This window comes from Mus caroli, unplaced genomic scaffold (assembly GCF_978045245.1).
Source record: "Mus caroli unplaced genomic scaffold, Mus_caroli_1 scaffold_16, whole genome shotgun sequence".
Lineage (NCBI taxonomy): Eukaryota > Metazoa > Chordata > Mammalia > Rodentia > Muridae > Mus > Mus caroli.
The window spans coordinates 22,175,768-22,192,500 of record NW_028227271.1 but is presented as its reverse complement, the minus strand read 5'-3'; the positions used below and the strand labels follow the sequence as shown (position 1 = coordinate 22,192,500).

Genomic DNA, 16,733 nt, shown 5'->3' with positions numbered 1-16,733 from the left:
CAAAAAACCCAAACCACCAAAAACCTAAAACCAAACCAAATCTTAACTTCCTGCTTGGCTCAGGGAAGACTTATCTCTGTTTTATGGAATGAAATGTCCAGTTCTATCTAGAATCAAACAGCCAATGATGCTCACCTTTGATTCCAGCACTCAGGAGGCAGAGGCAGGTGGATCTCTGTGAGTTTGAGGCCAGCCTGCTCTACAGAGCAAGTTCCACAACAGCCAGGGCTACACAGAGAAACCCTCTAGGTCTCAAAAGATCAAACCCAGAAAAAAGTAAAGAAGGAAGTGACCCAACCTCAAGGACTCTCAACCGTTGCTGACAGTTTCTCAATGTTCTCAGATTGGACTTAAGAAGTTTCCAGGTTCTGAGTCAGGCCTTCCGGATCAACTCAGCAACCTCAGAACAGAACACAAGACTCCAGGTGCTGCAATTAGCCGCCCCCCACCCCCGCCTCTCACCCCCCCCCCCAGCTCTTTAAGTGTACTCCTTGGGACAGCCACACGATGTGACCTGCTGTACCAGTCAGCCCTTTATGTCTTGCCAATCAGCCACTTTCTCTCAACTCTTCTCGGTCGGAGGAAATGTCCTCAAGCCCCCCAGACTTCTCCCTGCATTGCATAATCTGTTGACTGACTTCTCTACACCTTGTGATCACGCACATGCCTTGGAGCAGTTCCGTGGTCATCTGCCCACCATGCTCACCCAACAGGAGCACTGTGTGCACAGCTCCCGTGGAACTCAACTCCCAGGTCCTGATGCCCGCCCCTCCCCCACCAACACACTGAGTAAGCACCTGGGAAGGAAAGAACCTCTGACGCTGACCTACCTTGCTTGTTCTGGCTCTTCTACAGCCTCTCTCTAACTGAGGAGTAAACACAACTTCGCCCAAGGCAGCGGACACAGGGCAAGCTTGCCTCCTTTGTAAGAACCCAAGTGCCCAGGCTGTGTGTGCCAACAGTGTCTTTCCTGATCTCAGCTGGCTTGAGTGTGAGGGTCCTGAGGTTTTTCCCCCCACAAAAATCAGAGAAGCAGTAAGGCAGCCATGGGGCTGCTGACTAGCTATGGTCTGTGGCCATATTCGCGGCCATTTTCCTGCTCTTAGTGGACATGATGCACTGGCGCCAGTGCTGGACTACCTGCTACCTGCTGCTGCTTGATTTCCAGAATATGCCATACAGCTTGTACAAGGTGAGGGGGAATGACAGTGGAGAGGGACAGAGGCATGGCGCTCCTAGTGGCACATGGAGAGAGGACACTGCAGGCCTGTGGATGCTCAACTTTCCAAAGGCAAAGACATAAGAGCGCAGTGGCCAGGATGTGGGGTCAAGATGTGACAGCATGTTTGGGCTTAGTTGGATAGAGCAGAAGTCACAGCGGCCCCAAGTCCCTTTGACCCTCAGTGAGTAAAGAGTCAGGGGTGTGGGAGAGAGATCAGGGTCTAGTGGAGCTTGTCAGCCAAGAGACCAAGAGGAGAGGGGTGCTGTGGACGATGTATGGCCTCAGGTCTCACTACTGACCTCAAGGAATTTGACACTCTTCTTGTACATGGGCTGCTATGGGGCCCAGTGGCAGTTTCCTGGCTCTGGTAAGGTCACAGCAGGGTGATCTCATAAGTGCTATGAGTACTTTGCTGCTAGATGGCTGGGACACTCCAGTCACAAAGGGCCAAATCTCTCTCTCTCTCTCTCTCTCTCTCTCTCTCACACACACACACACACACACACACAGACACACACAGGAGACTGTCTGGGAGAAGCCCCTCCACTTCCATCCTGAACACTTCCTGGATGCCCAGGGCCACTTTGTGAAGCCTGAGGCCTTCATGCCATTCTCAGCTGTAGCCTCCCTCAGCCTTGAAGCAGGCTGATTCAGACTTTGCTGCCACTGAATATGAGATCACCTGAGGTGTAGCCTTCCGACTTAGATGGCTATGTTATGTCAACCACCACTGTTCTTCTCCAAGACTCTGCTACCTGTTGAGAGACCCATGAGACATTCCAGAGATCCATCCTATCCTGCACTTCGCCTACAGGCTGGCTCCAGGCACCACAAATGGACTGCCGGGGGGGGGGGGGGGGATTGGGCCATCCCCCTTATAAGCACAGTTTCTTAGTAAACTCTCGGGCCTTGATCAGAGAAAATTTGTCTTGGCCTCATTATTTCTCCCCCTGTCTAGTCTCTCTTTCAGCCCCAGCCTGCTTTCCAGGAGTACCTGATTCATGTAGGCCGGGCGGCCTACAACAACACTCAGCAGGTGCCTGGGGGATGCCTGGCTGCCTGTCTCTCCCAGGGGTGCCTTAGAGGGTGGAGCACCAATCAGGTCCCAGACTAACTGAGCCCTCTTCTACACACAGGCCGCAGATCATGCCTGGGGGAGCCCCTGGACTGCATGGAGCTCTTCCTCTTCTTCACCTGCCTCCTGCAGTGCTTTAGCTTCTCAGTGCCTGATGGACAGCCCAGGCCTAGAACGGTGGTGTCTTTCCTTTTCTGGTTGCCCCCTCCCCCTCCCAGTTCTGTGCTGTGCCGCTCAAGCAAGGACACTACATTATTGTGCTGAGCCACACACAATAAACCAGTCTTGTGGCTGCTGCTGTTTCCTGCTTCAACCCCATCCCTGTCTCTGCTGGGTCCTCTGAGGAAGGGGTGTCTGGGAGTCGCAAAAACAAATTAGAAGTCAAATCGTGGGCCCAAGATGGCAGCCTATGCTCTGCTGAGATGGCTTTCCAAATTGCTCGCTTTCTCTCTCTCTCTCTCTCTCTCTCAATCTGTGTGAGTGTATGTGTGTGTGTGTGTGTTCTGCTCTGCTCTAGACAGCTTCTCTGCTACTAAAAATCGTAAAAACTATCTGAAAAGCTCATGGATTTTCTGACCAAAGTCAGAAAAGCTGCTATAAAAATTCTTGGCTCTTCCAACCAAGTCAGAAACCATGTTAGAAAAAGATCCTTGAAGAGCTGTTTTTGCTCTCCAGAGATCTCAAAACAGCTCAGCTCTCACTAGAGAAAAATTCTAAAGAACTGCTATCATGTTCTGCTAGCTCATCTCCTACAGACCCAAAGCCCAGTTTTTTACTTTACATATCAATCCTGGTGTCCTATGAATCACCATCCTGTGAGCCCAGCCCCTTAATTTTTAGGAAATAGCAAGTACACATTTTCTTTTAACTTTGCAAAAGAATTTAGAGAACTGCCTGCCTCTGTTAAGCACAGACAGTAAACTAGCTGGGTGAAATCCTGTCCTGAAATTACCATTTCTACCACAGCTGGGCCTAGACGGGCTGTGTTTCGGCTGACCTTGGATTTAGGAATCTCCCTGCCTTTGTATCTTTCTGAGAAGCTGACTCGTAGTGTGGCTGCCTCTGTTCCTTTAGCTTCATGAAGCACCTATACAATTCATATTGCATTTTTAGGTTTTCGGGGGTGAGGGTTGTATGTTTGGTTTTTGGTTTTTCAAGACAGGGTCTCTCTGTGTAGTCCTGGCTGACCTGGACCTCACTTTGTAGACCAGGCTGTCCTTGAACTCAGGAATCCACCTGTCTCTGCCTCCCAAGTGCTGGGATTAAAGGTGTGTGCCATCACTGCCAGGCGCATCCTTAGTTTTTGCATAGTTGGGAAATTATATATATATATATATATACATATATATAAGATTTATTTATTATTATATATAAGTACAGTGTAGCTGACTTCAGACGCACCAGTAGAGGGCATCAGATCTCCTTATGGGTGGTTGTGGGTGGTTGTGAGCCACCATGTGGTTGCTGGGATTTGAACTCAGGACCTTCAGAAGAGCAGTGTTCCCAACCACTGAGCCATCTCTCCAGCCCCCCTTTTCCACAGTCTTAAGGGCTGTCCTAAAGGTCCCAGCATTTACCATTTTGCCACACGTTTGCCTCCTCGACTTGTGTGGTCTGATTATCATGGAGTCATTAACATTAACAGGGAGGACAATCCTTAAAGGAGAAATATAAAATTTGTACATTATTGTTTAAATATTCTTTATGGCTGTTTAAATATTCTTTATGGCCAGGAGAGCCGTGACACTCTCTACCTGTCCCCACCAAGCCACGCTAGACTCAGGAAGCCTTCCTTTTCCCCTGCCTCACCTCTCCCCAGGAGACAACTTGACTTCTGGGATTAAAGGATGCACTGGCACAGGGCTGCAGTTTCAGCACTTGGGAGCCTGAAAAAAGAGAATTGCAAGAGTGAGGCTACCCTGCCCTACCCAGCTAGGTCAACCTGGACTACAAAATGAGAACTTGTACCATGAACTGAAGAGAAGAGAGGGGGAGAGCTGTGTTGACCTTTAGGAGTGACTGTAAAAGTAATTTTTATTATTTATTTATTTATATGAGTACACTGTGGCTGTCTTCAGACACACTGGAAGAGGGCATCAGATCCCATTACAGAAGATTGTGAGCCACCATGTGGTTGCTGGGAATTGCACTCATGACCTCTGGAAGAGCAGTTAGTGCTTTTAACTGTTGAGACACCTAAAAGGCCATCAGCCTAAAAGTAGTTTTTATTCTCCTTTGTTTCAGAGGCTTACTGCCTCCATCTGCTAATCTAGGCCTAGTCCTGAAAGCTTCTAGTCTCCACACAACCTTTTTTTTCTTTAAGATTTATTTATTATACATAAGTACACTGTAGCTGACTTCAGACACACCAGAAGAGGGCATCAGATCTCATTACGGGTGGTTGTGAGCCAACATATGGTTGCTGGGATTTGAACTCAGGACCTATGGAAGAGCAATTAATCATTGCTCTTAACCGCTGAGCCATCTGGCCAGCCCCATCTCCACACAATCTTATCTAAGCCTACAATGTTTTCAGCCTGCTTATTAAGTGTATCCTTCTCTGTTCCTTTTGATCCCTGGCTGGCCTCTGGTGTTCTGGCGCAAAGTCCTCTCCAAGCTGACTGATTCAATCTGGCCTCTCCCTGCTTTCAACTTTTTGCTCTGATTGGCCTCGGACTTATCTGTTTTATTCTTCTGGCTCCTTCTCGTTCTGTCTTCACCTGTATCTAGCTTATTCACTCTTCAACCTGTCTCTGTAAAACCCTCTCAGTAAAACTGTCTCCTCTCCTTTTTATGTCCTCTGTGATACTCTTTTTTTTTTCCTTTTTTGTGTGTTTGTTTTGTTTTGTTTTTTGTTTTTTGTTTTTTGTTTTTTGAGACAGGTTTTCTCTGTATAGCCTTGGCTGTCCTGGATCTCACTTAATAGACCATGCTGGCCTCGAACTCAGAAATCTGCCTGCCTCTGCCTCCCAAGTGCTGGGATTAAAGGCGTGCGCCACTGTGCCCGGCTCTGTGATGCTCTCTTAAGTAGCTTCCCTTTCCTCTCTCTTCTCATTGAGAGTTGGGCATATCCTATTCTGTCAAATCTTTCTCTGATTCATCACTTGGCCTGCAACCCAATTAGACATCACTTTCAATCATGGGTGCTTCCTTCCACAAACTAACTTCATTGTTTTGGATTAAAGGTATGTACTAAGGGCTGAGCCACACATTAACTAGAAACTTTTTTTTCAATAAATAATATAATCTCAGGGTTCACCATGTGATAAAATATCCTGCAACAAGTAAGAGATGACCCCTATATCATCCATAAAGGGCTATCAATGGCGACTAGGTTTGTGACAACAGACTGTAGGTAGATGTCAGGACTCCATGGGTCTCAGGGACAGATGTAATTAGATTTCTGCTAAGAGTCAGCACTTCTCCTGTTTGGGTGACAGAAGATAGCACTGGTCAGGAGTTCCATCCACCAAATGTGACTCAGGTTGAAGACATTCCTCACAGAGAAGCTCAAATAGCCTAATTAACAAGGGACTTGGTGGGTGCCAGAGAGATGGAACACCCACATGGCTGACCCATCTCCACACACTCCAAGTCACACCCAGGTAACCATGGACCACTTGCCTAAATCCCTGTTGCTGGTGTCAGCGATGCCACATGGCCCTCAGCCCCAGCTGTAAGGAGACACTGCTGTCAGCATGTCCCAGGCTCTCAGTCAAGGTCTCACAGCCTGACAGGACTCAAGCACTATGTCCTGGACTGTGTAGGACAGAACTCCCCAAGCTGAGGTTGCTCTTCAGCCCTGGCCACACTCCTTGCCGTACCAGGCAGATTGATGAGTGTGTCTGAGCGTCTTTTTTGTTTTATTTTGGTCAGCATCACTAATATTCACCAGCATTAACATTTGATTTCTCCTGGTGTTGGGGATCCCAAGGCCTACGCTCAGGCCACGAGCTCCAGTGAGTCACTCCCAGGTCATCCTCTCTTACAGCTCGGGGCTGCAAGTCATTCCCAGTGTGCAGCCACTACTGCAACCCCTCCCCAGGTCACTTCACCTGGTAAATGGCGCTTTGCACCCCAGGACAGTAGCTCCAGCACACATCATTCTGCCTTCTGCTTCCGTGACTTGACAGAGCACAATCACACACCATCTTTCTGTGAGTGACTTTAGACCTCAAGGCTCCTTCACATTCAGCAGGCCTCGCACCAGCTCTTTATAGTCGAAATGTAGGAATGAACGCTGCTCATCCCAAAGTCACTGGTTTTTCTCTGGTTTCAATTACAGTAGATAATCATGGTCCAGAAACTTTACATGGAAAATTCCAGACATGAGCAATTTGTAGATTTTGAACTCTTCCATTTGGAAGAGCCTCACTAAATCTCTTGTATTCTTCCCCATCCAGCTCATGTTGGGGACAATAGGGGGTTCCATGTCCCACATGTTCATTATTTGAGACATTTTAAGAGTCTATGATGGGACTGGAGAGAGGGCTCAGTGGTTAAGAGCACTGACTGCTCTTCCAGAGGTCCTGAGTTCAATTCCCAGCAGCCACATGGTAGCTCTCAACCATCTGTAATAGAATCTGATTCCCTAGTCTGGTATGCATAAAAACAGAGCACCTGTATATATTAAATAAATAAATCTCTTTTTCCCCCCTTGGGTTTTTTGTTTTCCTTCTTCTTCTTGCTCCATTACCTCCCCCTACCCCCTTCGGCCCTGCTTGCTCTGGCCCAAATATTTACTTATTATATCTATATATAGATATAGATATAGATGATATAGATATAGATGATATAGATATAGATATAGATATATATGATATAGATGATATAGATAGATGGTTGTGAGCCACCATGTGGTTGCTGGGAATTGAACTCAGCACCTCTGGGAGAGCAGTCAGTGCTCTTAACCGCTCAGCCATCTCTCCAGCCTCTGCTCCCCCCTTTTTAAAAAGGATTTATTTATTTAGGGACTCTATAGTATCACAGTCCCTGTATCCAAGGAGGAAGATGATGGTGTCCCATGTCCCAGTGCCCACATTCTCCTCAGTCCAGCTCCTCTTCAGACCTGCATCATCCCGCGGCATCACGTGTAGCATTATGTGGTACAGTGAGAATCCGAGAGGATTCCACATTCCAAGAATTTTCAAGGAAGCGTTGTTACAATCGTTATTAGTTATTACTAATTATTACTGTGCTTAATTTATAAAATAAACATCGTAGGTGCTGGAGAGATGGCTCAGAGGTTAAGCACTCTTATTATAGCTCTTCCAGAGGACCCGACTTCCATCTCTTACATCTCTGCTGGTTGACTGTCAGCATTAGGTGTGTCATCTAATGTACAGTTAGGACTGCTCCCATAGTCTCGGGGGATGTCAGTGCTCTGTAGATATCAGTTAGGGGAAGCTATTCTCCATACACCACCGAAATACATGCCCCACCCCCAGGAACGGAAGTTGTGTCAGCCCATCCGTTATCTTCTCCTCCCGGCTCTGCCCATCCCACCCCCACCACTGCAGCTGTCATGGCGGCTTGGCGGTTAAGTTTGTGTGCTCGCAGCCTTTCCGCAATTCGACAGCTCCAGGCTGCCCCACTTTGCTGGAAATCCAGCTCCTCCAGGGCTGTGGTTGCTCGGTCCCCTGCGGCTCGAAAGGAGCAGGAAGAACCGACCGTGCAGTGGATGGAGGACCCAGATCCCGAGGACGAAAACGTGTACTTGAAGAACCCAGACTTCCATGGTTACGACGACGACCCGAAGGTGGATGCCTTGAATATGCACGCCGTCTTCTTCTTTGGTGTTTCCATCGCCCTGGTCCTTGGCACTACCTTTGTGGCTTATGTGCCCAACTATAAGATGATCGAGTGGGCCCGCCGGGAAGCTGCGATGCTGGTGAAACACCGAGAGGCCAGTGGCCTCCCCATCATGGAGTCCAACTATTTTGACCCCACCAAGATCAACCTGCAGGAGGACGACTGAGTGGGGCTTAAGCAGCGCTACCCTGCCCGTTTTCCTGCTCACTTCCCAGAGAATCTACCCAAGGGATTGAAAAAAGAAAAGAGTGTTACTCCAGCTAGGCCTGTCAGTTATTTGGCCAAGGGACCACACCTCCGAACACTGATTGACCTAAAATATGCTAAAGAGATGGGAGGAACAATTATCTCCTTAATGAGAGAATGTATTTTCCTTGGCCGAAACTCTGTCTTGGCTCTAGTCACTTGTGGAGCTCACTTCCTGGAGTCCTAAGTTCCAAAACACATCTGTTTCTTTTCCCCATCTTTTGAATACTTGCCAGTGTCTGGGCTCCCCACCCCCCTCCCCGCCCCCGTCCTATTGATGTACTGGGCTCTCTTGCTTTATTTGTATCCCCCTCTTCTGCTTCTGCCATGGGGCTGCTTGGGAGCCTCCATTACTAAACTTCATATCTAACCCAAGAAGGCGTGGCTTTCTCCGTATTTCTTCTGGAATTGGCCTGGATTTTCAGGTTGCCTGCCCCGCGATGTTTCTTTTAAACTCTAATAAAATGGTTCTTAGGCCTCCCTCTGAGTCCATTCTTAAATTATCTTAAATTATTTTTGTACGGTTTACTATAAGTTATATATATACTTGTGTCTGTGTGTGGGTATATGTGAGTGCAGATGGGGGTGGGGTGGGGTGGGGAGAGGGGCAGAGGCCTCAGATCCTCTGCAGCTGGAGTTGAGAATAGAACTTGGGTCTTCTACAAGAGAGCTGTATGCTCTTGCATTGAGCCATCTATCCAGCCGCCATGCTTTTTTTTTTTTTAAGTAAGATTTATTTATATGAGTACACTGTAGACACACCAGAAGAGGGCATAGGATCCCATCACAGATGGTTGTGAGCCGCCATGTGGTTGCTGGGAATTGAACTCTGGACCTCTGGAAAAGCAGTTAGTACTCTTTTTGTTTTTTAAGATTTATTTATTTATTTATTTATTATATGTAAGCACACTGTATCTGTCTTTAGATAATCCAGAAGAGGGCGTCAGATCTCACTACAGGTGGCTGTGAGCCACCATGTAGTTGCTGGGAATTGAACTCAGGACCTTTGGAAGAGCAATCAGTGCTCCTAATCGCTGAGCCATCTCTCCAGCTCACAATTAGTACTCTTAACCACTGAACCATCCCTCTAGCCCCCATTTTTTGTTTTGTTTTCTTAATTTATTTTGCTTTTTGTGACATGAAGATTATTTTTTCTGTTTTTCCAACCTAGGAAACAGGTTGAAACAACTAGGTCCTGATAACAGAGCTGTGAGATGAGTTTTGCCTTCCTTGAACTAGGAATGGATAACTGTAAGATCCAAAGTTAACCTGTAAGGGCCGCCTACCCAAAGAATTCCTGGAATGCTGGGAGTTGTAGTTTTTGAAAAAAAATTAGAGCCACATGGGAAAGTAGAGTGTCCATGTGGTTTTGTCCTTAAAAGCCCCTACAACCCATGTTTTGTTGGCACTCAGCTGGAAATCCCAGAGAGTGATCCTCACAAAACTCCATCCTGGTCAGTATTTAATTAAAGCTTGTTTCAAATTTGGCTCAAAATTTTTTATTTTCTAATCTCAAGATTAATATTTGGAGGCCCCAGTGAGATAAGAAAGACCATTTCACACTCAAGATTCTGGAGGCCTGCTTTTTGGTAAGTCATTGAATCCTTTTTTTTTTTCCCTTTCTCTGCCGCGTTGTCTGCTTTCCGGATTCTGGTTATGAAGTACTTTCCTGGGGAGTGGGGAGTGGTAAGGACCTCGCAAGGTTCATGGACCGACCGCTGCTCAGGACAATATCCCTTGGCCCACAGGTTCACTGGTTACTACTGGGGAGTTCAGCCAGAGTCACAACTTTTTAAAAATTCTGATCTGCCCAAGACTGCTCTAGTGATACCAGGGGCCAATACACTCAGCATATCAAAGAGGCACTCCACATTCACCTTCTTCAGCAGTGTTCTAACGCCTAACCTGCATGACAGAGCTAATGAACCGCAGGAACATTTCATTTTTTTTAGAGATTTATTTATTTTATGCATATGAGTACACTGTAGCTGTACAGATGGCTATGAGCATTCATCTGGTTGTTGGGAATTGAATTTAGGACTTCTTCTTGCTCCAGTCAACCCTGCTTGGCTCCAGTCAGCCCTGCTTGCTCTGGCCCAAAGATTTATATATTATAATAAGTACACTGTAGATGTCTTCAGACACACTAGTGGTGGGCATCAGATCTCATTACAGGTGGTTGTGAGCCACCATGTGGTTGCTGGGATTTGAACTCAGGACCTTTGGAAGAGCAGTCAGTGCTCTTAATCGCTGAGTCATCTCTCCAGCCCAAAAGTAAACCTGTGACAAGAGCTGGTTTTTGTTTGTTTGTTTGGTTTGGTTTTGTTTTGGCATTTTCAAGATAGGGTTTCTGTGTATAGCCCTGGCTGTCCTGGAACTCACTCTGTAGACCAGGCTGGCCTTGAACTCAGAAATTGAAAGAACCTAGTGGGGAAACCCCCACTCAATTCCCTATTCAGTGTGTACCCAAAGAATCACGAAAAGACCGTCTTGATGTAAATACACGAGGTAGTTTAATGGCATAGCCATTTCCGGGTCGAAACATATTTCATGCAGAAGACAGTGGATTCGATCACCAGGCTTGAAAGCTAGGGTTTTTATAGAAAAGGGTCTGGGGCTGGGGGAGGAATTGGAGCGGTTTCACATGATTGGTTCATTTAAACATCAGCAGACTGTACATGTAGATGGAGGTAACAGCAGAGCATCTGGTTAACATTTAACTTAAGTCAGAAGGGTGAGAGATAGGGAGGCGCCGGGCCAGTCCGGACATTCTTTTTTTTTTTTTTTTTGGTTTTTCGGGACAAGGTTTCTCTGTGTAGCCCTGGCTGTCCTGGCACTCACTTTGTAGACCAGGCTGGCCTCGAACTCAGAAATCCGCCTGCCTCTGCCTCCCGAGTGCTGAGATTAAAGGCGTGCGCCACCACGCCCGGCTGCAGTCCGGACATTCTTGTATGTCTTCCCTATCTTTATGACTAGTTGGTTCCTGGGATGACTTTACAGCTTTTGTTCTTTGCTCTAAGCCCAAAAAGCCCTCCTAACTAGCAAGCTGCATGAATCATGGACCTTGAATAAACTTTCTAGCTAGGGCTTTGAAGTCTTGAATTTAGTTTTCTTTCTTTCAAAATCTGTCTGCCTCTGCTCCCAAGTCCTGAGTTCAATTCCCAGCAACCACATGGTGGCTAACAACCAATCTGTATTGGGAATCTGATACCCTCTTCTGTGCTCATATACATAAAATAATTTTTTTTTTTATTTTTTTGAGACAGGGTTTCTCTGTGTAGCCCTGGCTGTCCTGGAACTCACTTTGTAGACCAGGCTGGCCTTGAACTCAGAAATCCACCTGCCTCTGCATCCCAAGTGCTGGGATTATAGGCATGCACCACCATGCCCGGCTCAAATAAATAATTCTTTAAAAAAAAAAAAAAGAAAAGAAAGAAAAGAAATTGGAGCTTTAAAGGAGGTAAGAAAAATTTTGACTGCTGTTTTGCATGTATGAATGGGGCCACTGCATGTTTGCTAGTAAGCTGTAGCTCTTTTGGTAAACTGAGTCATACAAGAAACTATTATATTACATAATGGTACATTATGTAAGGACCAAGAAAATAAAGCTACTGATCTCTCTATGGACTGTATTCATGAAAAGATTTTTTTTTCTGAAACAGGGTTTCTCTGTGTAGCCTTGGCTGTCCTGGAACTCACTCTGTAGACCAGGCTGGCCTCGAACTCAGAAATCTGCCTGCCTCTGCCTCCTGAGTGCTGGGATTAAAGGTGTGCACCACAACACCTGCCTTTCATGAAAAGATTTTTATTAAACTGCTAAAGATGATTAAGCTTTAATATATTCAGAACTGCCAGGCGTGGTGGCATACGCCTTTAATCCCAGCACTTGGGAGGCAGAGGCAGGTGAATTTCTGAGTTCGAGGACAGCCTGGTATACAAAGTGAGTTCCAGGACAGCCAGGGCTAGAGAGAAACCTCATGTATATGATTTCAAGGTATAGTCTAAAGCAAGTAACAACGACAAAAACCCCAAGCTAGTGTTGCTTAGCTCAGATATGCTTAATAGATAATGGTCCTCAAACTCGGTGACTCTAACCACTGGGCAGGACTGCTGTTACAATGTGGATTTCAATCCAGTGGTGTTTTAGTTAGGGTTTCCATTGCTGTGGAAAGACATCACGACCAAAGAAACTTTTATAAAGGACAACATTTAGTTGGGGCTGGCTTACAGGTTCAGAGGTTCAGTCCATTATCATCAAGGTGGGAGCATGGCAGCATCCAGGCAGGCATGGCGCTGGAGGAGCTGAGAGTTCTACACTTTGATCTGAAGGTGTCCAGGAGAAGACCGGTGTCTGCAGGCAGCTAGGAGGAAGCTCTCTCAACCCCCCCCCCCCCGGCCCACATTGGCATATTTCCTCAGCTCCTCAGCGAGGCCACACCTACTCCCAAAAAGCCCACACCTATTAATAAGTATTGAAACTACCTCAAGTGATAATGCTAATATATCTAAACACTTTTATCTCTTCTTGTAAACTAAAAATTCACATAAGCTTCAGGGAGTCCTAAGACCTGGCTCTACCTGTCACAGGTCAAATGGACTCCAGATAAGTGTAGCCAAGTTTCCCACCTGTCTAGTTCTGAGGGTGGGATTTCCCCACTTGTCTTGAGACTCCTCCCTTTTGTCAATTACTAGGACTATGGGCCTGAAAGTTCCAAATGTAAGGTTTCCTTTTAAGTTCCAACATTTTAACTTCTGTCCCTAGTCTATATTGTCTCAGTAGATTTCTATTTGGCTGAGACACCATTTGGGGTCACCTGTGGACTACAAACTGCTGAGCTCTGGACTTTGCTGAAAGTCTAGGTAAACCAGCCTAGTTTATGTGATTGCTGCTTCCTGCCTCCTCAGCTGGGTTAGCTAACCAGATTCTTCTGATGAATGCCTCGTTGTCTGAAACCCTTCCCAGCCTTTGACAGCCTTTCAGCCTTCCCGAGTCCTGACAACTCTGCCCTAGATTCAGCTGGAAGTAGTTACAAAGGAGAGTAAGTCTTGCCCCACCTCCCACTGCAGGCATTTCAGCTAAGTCAAAAGGAAACTTCCTAGCACAGTCAAAAAGCCAACTGACATACCAAGAAAGTGGGCCCCAATATATCAACTGGTAGATTCATTAATTGAAATATTTCTACAGTATGATACAGCACTTGGCCTGGTTTATGTAGAATGAAGAGGTAGTATATAGCTTTAAGGGAAAATAGTTATTTCTGTACAAGTCTGTAGTAGGTTGTACAGGGTTACCCCTGATTGGTTAATAAAGATGCTTGCTGTTGTGTTAGAAGCCTGGCTCCAGACAGACCACAGCAGGCCAAACACTTTACTGTAGGAGAACAGGGCAGAGGTGGCTGCTAAGGAGAAAGGGTAGGGGTAAGAGAGAGAGAGAGAGGTTAGAGGGCTCTTCCTTTTATTTAGATAGTGACATAGCCGTTTGCAGGTAGAGGTGGGAGGTGAGCCAAGTGGATTCTGGGAATATGGTGTCAGTTGTCTTGGCAACAGATGTGCGGGTCCCTGTTGCCTAGGTGTGATGTCACTGGTTTCAGAGCCGATCCTGATACCAACACCTGCAGCCTATAACTGGGCAGAATTGAGATAGGCAGGGTCTAGGGTTTTGGGGCTTGGGTTCTGGGGAGAAACACAAGGAGGAGAGAGAGGAAGGTAGAGAGAGAAGATGCCAAGGGTAAGAATCTTGAAATTATAGCCATGAAGACTGGCCAGTTGGAACTAAGAGCAGCCCAGATGGAACATGGCAGCTCATATTGTGGAGTTATTGGCAGGGAAATCGACATAATAGCATAGAAGATGGATATCTGCCCAGCTGTGGTGCTCACTGAGGCTTAGTATAAATACCAAGGTCGCATGTGTCTTTTATCTGGGAACTGAATGGTTAAAGGCAGGGTAGAAACTACAGATTGAGATTAAATATTTTCTACAACACAATCCATTTGGGATTGTAATCTGGCATACTAAAAACTATTACAGAGCCGGGCGTGGTGGCGCACGCCTTTAATCCCAGCACTTGGGAGGCAGAGGCAGGCGGATTTCTGAGTTCGAGGCCAGCCTGATCTACAAAGTGAGTTCCAGGACAGCCAGGGCTACACAGAGAAACCCTGTCTCGAAAAACCAAAAAAAAAAAAAAAAAAAAAAAACTATTACAGAAAGGGGTCCTGAGATAAAGTAAATGACTGGTGCCCCATCCATTCCAGGCTCCTTCTGGGTAGTAACTCAGTTGTCAGCCATCATAGAGACTTTGGCCATTCTGCTTCTCCTAATTACTGTTGGCTCTTACATCATTGATACAATAACCAAATGATAATTCATGTCTGGGTACCATGAAACTGATGGTTATTAGATCCCAATATAAATAAGTACCCCTCCTTCAGTCAAGGATTTGACCTAGGGAGGGAGGGGCCATCCTGGTCTACAGAGTGAGTTCCAGGACAGCCAGGGCTACACAGAGAAACCCTGTCTCGAAAACAAAAACAAAAACACAACACCCTACGGAGGAGGGAATGTAAAACCTAAAGTTAAACTGTGAGCCCCACCTACCGAAGGACCCAATAATTTCCTGGAATGCTGGGAGTTGCAATTCCTGAAAGATAAAGTCACATGGGAAAATACAAAGGCCATATGATTTTGCCCTTAAAATTCCTTACAAGCCGGGCGTGGTGGCGCACGCCTTTAGTCCCAGCACTCGGGAGGCAGAGGCAGGCGGATTTCTGAGTTCGAGGCCAGCCTGGTCTACAAAGTGAGTGCCAGGACAGCCAGGGCTACACAGAGAAACCCTGTCTCGAAAAACCAAAAAAAAAAAAAAAAAAAAAAAAATTCCTTACAACATTGTCTCCACTTAGCTGGGAATTCTAGAGAGTGGTCTTGACCAAAGCCCACCCTAGTCATTATTTAATTAAAGCTTGCTTCAAATTTGGTTCAAAATTGTGGTTTTTCTCTTGTGAGTTTCAAGGTTAACATAACTTCCCAAAGACAAAGAATAGGTCTCCTTCTCTAAACAGCACGCACATCCCTCGGGTTTAGATTTTCAGTGAATTGTCCTTTTTAGACTTCAGTAGAGGGCTCTGAAAGGCCTCTGAGCTTCCCTATGCACTCCGGATTTTTTTTTTTTTTCTATTTTTTTTTTTGGTTTTTCGAGACAGGGTTTCTCTGTATAGCCTTGGCTGTCCTGGAACTCACTCTGTAGACCAGGCTGGCCTCTCACTCAGAAATCCACCTGCCTCTGCCTCCCAAGTGCTGGGATCAAAGGTGTGCGCCACCACAGTCCAGTGTACTCCCGAATCTTATGCCTTCTCGGCTAAAAGCTGAGATTATAAACTTGAGCCACCGACCTGGCCTTTTTTCTTTTCTTTTTGGATGGGTTCTTGCTACACACTCTTGGCTGGCCTAAACCCCCCTTCCCCTGCTCCTGAAGCAATGAGATTATTAGCCTGTGCCACTGTGGCCATAAGGTCGCTTTTCCCATTGCAGTCCAACCGTATGTAATCCTTCAGGAATCAAGCCATTGAAACCCAGATGTGGTGAAACCCAGATGTGGTGAAACCCAGATGTGCAAGGACTTGCCCTGAGGCACAGACCTGAGCTGGAGCAATCCCTGAGGCTTCCAGTGTGTCCCTTTAAGAGAAAGGTTTGTCCTTGGCAACTGGTACTTAGATAGGGCCCTGGGGAAGCCCTGGGGAAAGAAAGGAACAAGACTGGGGAAGACTGGCCAGTGGGTGACTTTGACAACCAGAGCAAGGCAGGACCTGTAACTTCAGCTTGACAAGATGGGCTCTTCTGGGTCAAGATACAAGACTGAGGGTCCACGGTAAGTGCTGTCCATGTTTGGTCTGCGTGGCATGGCTCCTTCGTGGAGGCTTTCTTCCAATCATTTCTGTTCCTTTAAATGCCCTGCTTTCTCCTGGCTGCTCGCTGTTAATAAAAGGCAAGAGGCTTGGCATGGTTGCATACTCCTTAGGTTCCGGCACTTATGAGACAGAGGCAATCAAATCACTATGAGTTCAAAGCCAGCCTGGTCTACAGAGAGTGTTCCAGGACAGCCAAAGTTTACATAGTGAGACCCTGTCTCAAAAAAAACCCAAAAAGATAAAACTAGTTTAAAATCATTTTTTATGGTTTTTTTGTTTTTTTTTTTTTTTTGCTTGATTGAATGTGTGGGTGTCATGTGTGTGCTTGGCACCTGTGGAAGTCAGGTGGCAGCTTTGGGTTCCCTGGAACTAGAAGTCACTGTAAGCCACCATTTAAAAGCTTGATTCTGGGTCCTCTGCAAAAGCAACGAGTGCTCTTAACCCCTGAGCCACCCCTCTAGCCCTAAGATAATTA

The 16,733-nt window shown here is 46.4% G+C and overlaps 1 pseudogene; it reads left to right on the top strand.

The window, feature by feature from the left end:
• The first annotated feature begins 7,805 nt into the window (after positions 1 to 7,805).
• On the top strand, positions 7,806 to 8,834 carry LOC110310851 (NADH dehydrogenase [ubiquinone] 1 beta subcomplex subunit 11, mitochondrial pseudogene; annotated as a pseudogene).
• Positions 8,835 to 16,733: the final 7,899 nt, after the last annotated feature.